This window comes from Thamnophis sirtalis, unplaced genomic scaffold (assembly GCF_051295495.1).
Source record: "Thamnophis sirtalis isolate CommonGarterSnake01/CBP01778 unplaced genomic scaffold, rThaSir2_p1.2 scaffold_5, whole genome shotgun sequence".
In the NCBI taxonomy this organism is placed as follows: domain Eukaryota; kingdom Metazoa; phylum Chordata; class Lepidosauria; order Squamata; family Natricidae; genus Thamnophis; species Thamnophis sirtalis.
In genome coordinates, this window is record NW_028261385.1 from 1,989,687 (window position 1) to 1,998,371 (window position 8,685).

Genomic DNA, 8,685 nt, shown 5'->3' on the forward strand with positions numbered 1-8,685 from the left:
ACCTAACCCTAAACCTAACCCTAAACCTAACCCTAAACCTAACCCTAAACCTAACCCTAAACCTAACCCTAAACCTAACCCTTAACCTAACGCTAAACCTAACGCTAACCCTTAACCTAACCCTAACGCTTAACGTAACCCTAAACCTAACCCTAACCCTAACCCTTAACCTAACCCTAACCCTAACCCTAACCCTAACCCTAACCCTAAACCTAACCCTTAACCTAACGCTAAACCTAACGCTAACCCTTAACCTAACCCTAACGCTTAACGTAACCCTAAACCTAACCCTAACCCTAACCCTAACCCTAACCCTAACCCTAACCCTAACCCTAACCCTTACCTTTATGTGAACCGGCTTGCTTTAATTTTATTTTAATTTTAATTTAATTTATTTTTAATTTTATTTGTCGCGCTGCTGACGACGTCACGTACGCGCTTTGATCGGGCGCGCTTTAGTGGGACCGCGGTTTTGACGGGTCACGGATCAAAGGCTCGGAGACTAAAACATATGAAGAACGGCTGCAGGATTTTGGTTTGGTCGCTCTTGGTAAAAGAAGGACTAGGGGAGGACATGATAGCAGCCTTCCAGTATTTGAGGGGCTGCCACAAAGGAGAGGATGCCAAATTATTTTGCAAAGCACCAGAAGGCAGGAAAAGAACAAGGGATGGAAACTCATCAAGGAGAGGAGCAGCCTGGAATTAAGGAGAAATTTCCTAACAGTGAGGACAATTAACCAGTGGAACAGCTTGCCACCAGAAATCGTGTGCTCTCCATCACTGGAGGTTTTTCAGGAAGAGATTTGGACAGCCACCTAACTGAAATAGTATAGGTTCTCCTGCTTGAGCAGGGGTTGGACTAGAAGACCTCTAAGGTCCCTTCAAGCTCTATTCTGTTGGATTGATTGATGGTTCTGCCTCCCAGGACTTTCTAGGATTGAGAACGACCATAGAGGCAATATAATAGACTCAAAGCCAATGAGTCGTTTAACCCAGTGTTTCTCAACCTTGGCAACTTGAAGATGTCCGGACTTCAACTCCCGGAATACCCCAGCCAGCGAATGCTTCGCTGGCTGGGGTATTCTGGGAGTTGAAGTCCGGACATCTTCAAGTTGCCAAGGTTGAGAAACACGGGTTTAACCTGCTCCTTCTTTTGCTCTCCAGCAGTGTTTCTCAACCTCTGCAGCTTGTAAATGTGTGGACTTCCAACTCCCAGAATTCTCCACACTAGAAGCTTTAGGAAGCTGGACTTCAGCACCCAGAATTCCCCAGTCACAGCAAGCTTTCAGAAGTTTGGACTTCAACTCCCAGAATTCTCCAGCCTGGAAGCTTTTAAGAGGTGTGGATTTCAGCTCCCAGAATTCCCCGGTCAGCAAATTTCAAAGTATGCGGTCTTCAAGTTGTAAGGTTTTAAAATCTGTGGTCTTAAAAAGGCTGGCTGGGGAATTCTGGGAGTTGAAGTCCACAAGGCTTTTACACTTGCCAAGTGTGAAGGCTTCTGATGTAAACATGTCTTGTGTAACCAGTCTGCTGTGGCTAGCAAGGATGGTGTCAGGCCTGCAGCCCTCTTTTCTTTTGGGTCTTTGGCCTGCCACACTTTCCATTATTCTACCATGCATTTTCTCATGTTCTATTAAGGGTTTGTATGGAGTTAGATGCTATGTAGCCATAACAACATTCTTTCTGGAAAGCCAAGGTCATTATCCTTTGTATCTGCACCTCTGCACCTAACCGGAACTGGATGGGTGGAGATGCCAGTGTGGCATTGGGAGATTGGACCATGGAATGGAATGGTGGGTGTGGGGGGCAAGATCTTGAACTTTCAACTGGGTGGGGGAAACTGGGAAGCTTTCAGATTCGGGTTTTCCAGATGTGCCAACGTGGCTCTCTCCATAAGTTGGAACTTTCAGCAATACTTTGCCTGGATTCTGATTTACTTTTGGATGCTGTTTGGAACTCTGACATATGGGATTTGTCATAGAGTATAGGTCGTCCTTGACTTACAACTGTTCATTTAGGGACTATTCAAAGTTTCAACCGCACTGACGTTTTGTGAGCGTTTTTCTGACCTTCCCTTGCTCCCTGTCACTCACTCACTCGCATCGTGGTTTGCTGGCAGCCTGCGGAGCTGGCAGCAGAGTCGGACAGCGAGGAGGTTGGGGAGGAACCTGGGCCAGCCCTGGAGTTTGGGGAAGGCTGGGAGGAGGGCTCTGTGTCAGAGGCAGAGAGGGGGCCGGGGCCATCTGGGAGTTACGTGCTGCTTCCGGAGCCTCCGGAGCCTGACATCAGCGAGGCAGAAGAACAAGGGAGCCTGTTCCCAGTATGCAGATGCACAGAGCTACCAGAATGCATGAACAGTTAAGAAAAAAGGGGCGATTTGGGAGTAAGGCTTGGAGATGATTGGCATAAGACACAAAAGAAGCGCTAATGGGCCTGAGCCTTTGCAGGAAGCAATTCGTTCATATAGTCGGTTCAAGCTCTGAGAAGCTCCGTTTGATTCTGTGCGCCGTTTGGCCTTGCAAAAACAATTGGTGAATAGGTCTCTGTTGTGACTCGGCGAGAGCCTTTGGAGCTGTTATCAGACTCTGACAGCGAGGGGCCTTATGAGTCATGCTTGGAAGAGGAGGAGGGCTCTGGACAGGGGTCTGACTCCGAGGAGGGCTCAGAGAGACTAGTTGGTCCCCAGGTAATGACTGAGCCTTGGATCAGTGGGGAGGAGACAAGAGAGGCTGAGTAAGAACCCTCCTGTGTAGGGAAGGAAGGAGGGAAGGAAGGAGAGAAGGAGAGAAGAAAGGAGGGAAGGAAGGAAGGAGGGAAGGAAGGAGGGAAGGAAGGAGGGAAGGAAGGAGAGAAGGAGAGAAGAAAGGAGGGAAGGAAGGAAGGAGGGAATGTAGGAGAGAAGGAAGGGGTGAAGGAAGGAGGAAAGGAAGGGGGAAAGGAAGGAGAGAAGGAGAAAAGAAAGGGAAGGAAGGAAGGAGGGAAGGAGAGAAGGGGAAGGAGGGAGGGAAGGAAGGGGAGTAGGAGAGAAGAAACGAGGGAAGGAAAGAGGGAGGGAGGGAAGAAGAAGTAGGACCGTTGTAAGATAAGATGGATCTATGGGATGTTAAGAAAGCAATCTTCAAGTATATTGTCAACTGTAGGGAAAAATTGTTATAAATACATATTATTAATAACAGTTATGAGATCATATAATTGGGAACGTATATATGAAATTGATAAAATAAAAAATAATTTAAAAAAAGAACCCTCCTGTGAGTCATTTCGGGATGCACATAGGAGAAGAGCTGACCGACGTAAGGCACAATTGAGGACTCATAGGAGGTGATTACACACAGCTGTTGCTCGTTAGAGGCTTCTCCTACGGATAAAAGGACTGATGGTGCCACGCCCTGGTGGCAGAAGTCAATGTTCGTCGTTCGTTTATGGAGAATTCGCTTCCGTTCCTGTTTGAGTTTGTGAGACACTTGGATAAGTGATTTCGCTTCTTGAAAACCTGGTGCTTGTAAGAGTTTTGTTTCTGCGTTCTGCTGTGTAACCCTTGTTGCCAGAGGCTTTATCTATGTTTATTTTGGGCGCGCAGCCAGCGCGAGCCAGGACTGATAAAGTTATTTCCTTTTAAGTCTGTCTGACTGTCGTCTGTGAACGAACAAAGAAGGGAGGGTCAGAACAGGTCTCTGGCAGCGTTTCAGGGGAGATAAAGGTGGGTGCCTATCACTATTGCCCTGAAGGACTGTGGCAACTCGTGCAGACGTCTGTCGCAGTCTTCACAGCTGTCTGAATATAAAAGGATTTTGAGGACTAAGATTGTGATTTATGCTTTCTCGGGAAACAACGTACTCCCTCCCTCCCTTGCTGGTCTATTTTCATTTCTTATTGCTTTGAGAAAAAACAGAATCCTAGTGCCAAAGTTAGTAATGACTATCAAACGTCTGTAGTGCAATTTAGCTATGTTACTGTCAGCCTCTGCTTTGCTGCTGCTTTGGCTGCCATTGAAACGGGGAGGGGGGGGCATGGTATTTGGGAGGGGAATACTAATTGTGCTGGAGGAAGATCCTGGAGTTTCTGCTGCCTGTCGGACTACGCATGCGGAGGAGGTTTCCCGCCAAGGCCAATGGCACCGACATTCCATCTGGGTGATGCCTTTCGAAGTTATCTCGCACCTGACACTTGGGAGAATTATGATTGGACTGTAACTGGGATGCCAAGGGGTGGGGGAATGGGTTATTCTATATATCATTTGCTTTCGCGCCTAAATAATCAGTCTTCGCTTTGCTACGCTTCTGATCATTTATAATCAGTAAAAGTACACTTGATTTCTATCGATGGAGTCTCGTGGTTTTCTTTCCTAATTATTCAATGGAGGAGTGCTGACAGTTACGAAATTTTTGTTTTTTCCTAATCTGATATGCTAACCATCTACCAGATTTATTTGTATTGCAGGAAGTATTATGTTTTGCATATAACAGACTAGTGGCTACCTGGTCTGAGATCAACATATTAAAATTGGTCTTTTAATAAGGTAATTGCTTCATCTTTATATCTCCTGGTTTTCAAGTTAACTCTTGCTCTTTCTTCCTAATTTCATCTTCCAGTTCTGTTCGCTTTTCCCCTTGCTTACATCTACGTAATCTATTTAGATTTATCTAGACTGGACTACTGCAACGTGCTCTACATGGGGCAGCCCTTGAAGAGCATTCGGCGACTTCAGCTTGTCCAGAATGCAGCCGCGCGAGCGATCGTGGGTGCACCTCGGTTCACCCATGTAACACCTATCCTCCGCGAGCTGCACTGGCTGCCTATTGATCTCCGGATACGCTTCAAGGCGCTAGTCGTAACTTATAAAGCCCTTCATGGTATTGGAGCTGGGTACTTGAGAGACCGCCTGCTGCCAATCACCTCCAATAGACCGATCAGATCCCACAGATTAGGCCTCCTCTGAATTCCATCCGCTGGCCAGTGTCGACTGGCGACTACCCGGAGGAGGGCCTTCTCTGTGGCTGCTCCGACCCTCTGGAACGAACTCCCCGTGGAGATTCGAACCCTCACCACCCTCCAGGCCTTCCGCAAAGCCCTTAAAACCTGGCTGTTCCGACAGGCCTGGGGCTAAAGAACCGTGCCCCTGTCTCGAATGGTATGGCTGTTGCGCTTTTAAATTATGTATTGTTTTGTGTTGTTGTCAAATTGTTTGTATCCCCCCTTCCCTTGTTTTGAGTTGTGAGCCGCCCTGAGTCCCCCTCGGGGGAAAAGGGCGGCATACAAATGAAATAAACATACATACAACATATTTAGATTTATCAAAGCTCCTCTTATATACGCTTTGCTTGCATCCCATACAATTTCCATAAGTGTGCCCTTATTCATATTAAAAACAAAGTATTCTGTTAACAATTTCTTACATTCATTAGTATATTTCTCATATCTAAATCAATTTTGACTATCAAACTTAAAGTATTGACCATAATGTAAATATCATGGGGATATGAACAAATTGTTACGACAGCTGTGAGTACAACTGTTATTACACTATTGCAGATGTTAAGGCCCGACAGGAAGGCGATGTAGAATAGAGAACTATAAAAGCTGGATATGTCAGCCGATGCAGAAGGCTGTGAAACTATTTTATATTGTGTGAGTCTTGTTTTTTCTGTATTTGTTTTTTTCTTTCTTTCTGTTTCTAAAGCAGTGTTTCTCAACCTTGGCAACTTGAAGATGTCCGGACTTCAACTCCCAGAATTCCCCAGCCAGCATTCGCTGGCTGGGGAATTCTGGGAGTTGAAGTCCGGACATCTTCAAGTTGCCTAGGTTGAGAAACACTGTTCTAAAGGTTAAAATGTTTAATAGAAAGTTTGTTTGTTTGTTTGTTTTAAAAAAAGAGGAAAACAGAATCCTTCCTTCCCTTTTCCGGTGATGGAGGTTTTTCACAAACGGAGACAGCCGGCTCGGTTTCATAGGTATGCTTTTTAATATTAATTCTGTCAACACTACACACAACCAGTAACAATGATAAATACTGCAATGTAAATGTTAAAAAAAAAAATTATACATGTAACATGTCTTCCAAAAACCACATTGTAAAAATAAATTAATGTGTGTAAACCTGACGGTAAATTATAATAATAATAATAATAATAATAATAATAATAAAAAATTAAAAAAAACACAACCCAACAGATTGGTTTAAGGCAGTCATCTACATGATGTGGGGGGGGGGAAAGGACTGTGCTACTTTGCTCAAACTGGGGAAGCAAAAAATTGAGACTGGGTTTTGTTAGAAAACAAGAGCTGGTTTTACTGGGAAGGGAACGGGATTAGCCAGAACGAGGAGTCTCCCCTTCCCAATTTATAAGTGAGTTTGAGGGGGAAGTTGATACGGCCGGTCAAGAGATTCAAGCAGGTGGGTTATCCTCCAATCTACACAGTTCCCTGTTGAATTCTGATACCTTCCCTTTCTCTGACTGTTTCATGCACACCTGAGTCAGGTGTGGCAAGAAGTACCAATGGAAGAGAGAGAATTTGCAGCTCAGGGTTCGGCGGTGGAGGCCTCGGTGCCCTCTGAGCTTCACAGCTTTCCTGCAGATGTTTCATGGCCCAAGTAGGTAACAGAATCAGTGCTAGAAGCCAGCAGTGTTTCAGGAGGAGGAGGAGGAGGAGGAGGAGGAGGAGGAGGAGGAGGAGGAGGATGAAGAGGAAGAAGAAGACAAGGACGACTGTGGGGGTCCTTGGTGCTCTCTGAACTTGGTGGGTTCCTGAAAACGTTTCATTGCCAAACTAGGTACCCTCGCAAGTGCTAGAAAGAAGAGGAGGACTGTGCTCTCCGAGCTTGTTTCCTCGCAGACGTTTCATTACCAAACTATGTTCCGTTATCTGTGCGAAAAGGGAGTGGGGTTTACTCTCTTTTTATATATTAGCGGCTTGTCCTTTTGGGGGGAATGCTGTTTTCCTCTTGGTGGTTCCATGGCGAGGCTGTTTACGGAACTGATGGTTTCTTGTGATGTTCCCGTGGTTCGTCCATGAGGCCAATGTGGAGAAAAGACACGGACACGATCTTTCTCGGGATGGAGCGACCCAGATTGCGGGTCTGAGAGCCCCTTTTATTGAAATAGGACAAAGGCAGGAGGAGCAATAGCATGTGGTTAAAAACAGCCTGTAAAAGTACAATTTCTAATCTACTGCTCAGGGAAGTTCTGTCTATATATGGTCAAATCCTGGGCGTCATTGGTAGGGCACATCTCAGGATGTTATGTTATGAACTGTCAGGATGTTATGGAGTTTTAGGAGTTTGTTTTCTCCTGTGTGGTTCAGCGTGGCTCTGCGTGCCCTAGTATGAACTAGGCCATGGGTGACCCACACCTACACAAAGAATTACGTTACAACAGTTTCTTGATCGGGGTAAACAGCGAACAACCTGGGTAAACATAGCACTGATGGTGTTCCCTAGTTGGGTATTGAAACGTCTGCCAGGAAACAGCTAAGCTCAGTGATGATCACGAACGCTCAGTCCCCTCCTTCTCCCCCCTCCCCAAGCCCCCCTCCCTTCTAGTACTGATGACATCAGCCAGACGCAGAACGAAATGCCTGCTATTTATTTATTATTATTTATTTGTTAAATATATTTATATTTAATATTGCTAGAAAACAAACCAGCTCAAGTAGCATTAAGAAGCCCAGTTTATGTAACTAGTGGTGTGTAGCTTAGTAGTAGCTTGATTAGAATACTGTTTTCTGCTTGATTGTTTGTCTGGAAGTAATCCCTGCTTATCTGCCTGTTGGCTGTTGGAGAGGATGTGTTCTGGGATTAAAGGAGACAACAACACAAACTCCACACTCGCTAGCACTGATGATGTTGCCTAGTTGGGTCATGAAACGTCTGCAAAAAACCCCCCACCAAGCTCAGAGAGCACCAAGGACTTCATGGTCCTCCTTCTTCTCCATTCAACAAACCCCTTCTAAGCACTGATAATGTTACCTAGTTGGGTCATGAAATGCGTGCAAGAAAACCAAGCCAAGCTCAGACAGGAGGTGGATAAGGTGGTCCTTGGTGCTTCGTGAAACCGCTCTGCCAACAGGCAGCTGGCCACAAGGACAGAGGAGGCTGGTGGAGAAGTTTCTGAGCCCCCTTAGCTCCTCCCTTCTTCTGCCCTTAAGGATGAGGAGTGGGGTTTTACTACATGCCTTGGGCCTCTGGTTTTTGCTCCTGGAGAAGAGATGGTTGAGAGCTAACATCCCTGATGAACTGACACTTAAAAGAGGAAGGACGAACAGACTAGGTTTCTTGAAACAATTCTCTGCAGAAGACCCCCTTGCTTCCATACCCTCACGGTGCAGACTTAGCAATAGCAGTTAGACTTCTATACCGCTTCATAGGGCTTTCAGCCCTCTCTAAGCCGTTTACAGAGTCAGCATATTGCCCCCAACAACAATCCAGGTCCTCATTTCACCCACCTCGGAAGGATGGAAGGCTGAGTCAACCTTGAGCCGGTGAGATTAGAACCGCCGAACTGCAGATAACAGTCAGCTGAAGTGGCCTGCAGTGCTGCACCCTAACCACTGCGCCACCTCGGCTCCTTCCAGGAACAGAAGAAGTCGGGGGTCTCTCAGAAGAGTATCTGTCCTCTACCAGCAAGAAAGAAACTGAAGCAGTCGCGAATACTTTATCGAGTTAATGGAGCTACTGGCAGGGTGGGA